The following is a 2492-nucleotide window of genomic DNA, read 5'->3' as shown; positions in this document are numbered from 1 at the left end:
TAGGTCTATGATTTATTTTTTCAAAAAAAAATAGTAATGAAAAAAAAAATGGCGTAATGACGCCTGACGCATATTTTAAATATGAATTATTTTATATTATGCTATTACTTTAACGTTATGGTTATTAATTAATTTTCTGAAATACATTAATACATATTAATAATTATATAACTTAAAATATAACTTAAAAGAAAATATAAAATGTAAAATTTTATATTAAAACAACACAAAAACGTTTGAAATAATACTAACAACGGTATAAGAATATGGCGGGACACATACTAAACAGCGGCGAGAATCGAAAACCTGTGTAGGGCGATTTCATCACGATACTCTAAGACAGGTACACGCTGGACCAACAGAAGGTCGACAATAAAAACCGCATTCCTTTTGGGGTGTTACAACGTTGTCACGTTGTGTCACTACTCAAACCGTTTTTGGTGACACACGTAACACACAACGACCAGTTTAAACCGCTTACAACGAATAGTAAGGGCAGACCAGTTTATTGAGAAATGTACGGTAACATTCAAGTATTATAAACGTTTGGTATTTTCTGTATAACAGGTACCTTGCTTAAAAAAAAAAACGTAAAATTACAACTACGGTTCCAAAACATTTAGGACATCTTATATAATTTTAAACAAGGGGTTCTATAAAAAGTGTCTTTTAACGCATTGTTATATCACTTCTTTTCAGTCAATTGGACAAACGGAGAAAGCTAATAAATAATGTTCCACTATCTAATTACTTAATTTTCATTCCTAGAAAATAATCTTTTTCTAACTTAGACAGTAATACCTGTATTTTTGTTTTATTGACTGACGCAATAAGAATTGATTCACAATTTTACGGTTAAAATTTCAGAACACTACCACTACTATTTGTCGTACGACTGGTTAAGTCAACCACACCTTATCAAGATGACAGACTGTTAACCACTGCGGGTTTACTGTATGAAAGTTTGGGACAAATGAGAGTTCAACAAACAACTTACGATTTTACCGCATATCTAGATTTAAGCTATTATAATACTAATTCAGACCAATTAAAACTACGTATTACCGAATTAAAAGAATATTGTAAAAATTATGATAATCGCACCTTTGAATGGAATTCAATAAATAATGTCACTACTACTGATAAAACTCTATCACAGCGATGTGCCTTTATAGTAGATAAAATAGATTTTATTCGCGAAGAAGTTGGGCGAAAAATAGATTTAAGTCTAAAATCTGTAGGACATACTAAAGTCAGAAATCGACCATGGTCAACTTTGGCGAAAACAGCTAAGACCATCTTTGGGCTTTGTAGCGATACATGCTTAGAAAAATCCGAATCTCTTATAAAAAATTATCTAGACGGAGGCGAAACTGCCTTGCCGCAAAATACTAGAGTATTTAAAATATCACAGAATGTCAAACCTGGTCAAACTTTGCCACCACAAATAAAACCTCCAAATGACATCTTTACCACAGGGATGATGGAATTATTCCGCTTAGGTAATGTCGCTGAAATTGAATTGTTATTATCGCAATACATTTATGAATCTAATCTCATATTTGAAATACTACAATTAGCACGGTTAGGTCAACTTCATTCTAGTTTAATAAGTATTGACGAACTTCAGACGCAATTTGTTTTTATAGCAAACCAATTGGAATCAAATACTCAGCTTCCATTTGATACTAGTCTTGATCACTTAGCTGAAACAATTAAATTGTCACAAATTATTATTTATTATGCTGATGGGAAAATTGTATTTAAAATAAACTTACCAGTAATTTTAAAAGATCGGCTAATTTTGTACCACATTGTTCCTTTGCCAATTTGTAATAATCAGACTTGTATGTATATCAAGCCAAAATTTCACTATATTGCTGTAACAAACAATCATGAACGATATTCGACATTCGAAAAAATTGATCAGTTAAACTGTAAACGAAGCTTAAATTTCTTACTATGTGACGAATTATATCCACTCCATGCTTACAGCAATTTGCAAGTTTGTGAGCTTTTACTATTAAAACAACAAAGAATTGTTCCTAGTAATTGCAAAATCCTTTATAACAGAATATCTAGTACTATTTTCTATAAACTTACAAATAAAAATAAATGGCTGTATATTTCACCTGGGGAAACTATTTTTATAGCCTGTGGGGATCGCCCCGCAGAAAGGATACAATTAGAAAATAATGGGATACTAAGTTTAAATTCTTCTTGTAGAGCTTACAGTGACCAAGATGTATTAATACCAGGAAAAGAAATTATTTCTGAAGGATATAATGATTTTATTGCTAATATCACTATGCCTGAACCAACATATTTAAGTTCAAGGTTTAATAACCACTTTTTAAATGCCTTTCACACACAAGCTCGTTCAATTAGTGATCTTTTAACTAACGAGAAGTCAACAAGACAACTCGAAGCAGAAGCCGATAATTTTCATGTACCATTTATACAAAGTATTTATGTATACGTTTTGTTAGGTC

Source organism: Adelges cooleyi, unplaced genomic scaffold, assembly GCF_023614345.1.
Source record: "Adelges cooleyi isolate 19-005CV unplaced genomic scaffold, UGA_ACOO_1.1 ACOO_flye_CR_arks_rails_tigmint_CR_PRNA_11, whole genome shotgun sequence".
In the NCBI taxonomy this organism is placed as follows: domain Eukaryota; kingdom Metazoa; phylum Arthropoda; class Insecta; order Hemiptera; family Adelgidae; genus Adelges; species Adelges cooleyi.
Note: the sequence above shows the minus strand (reverse complement) of the source record.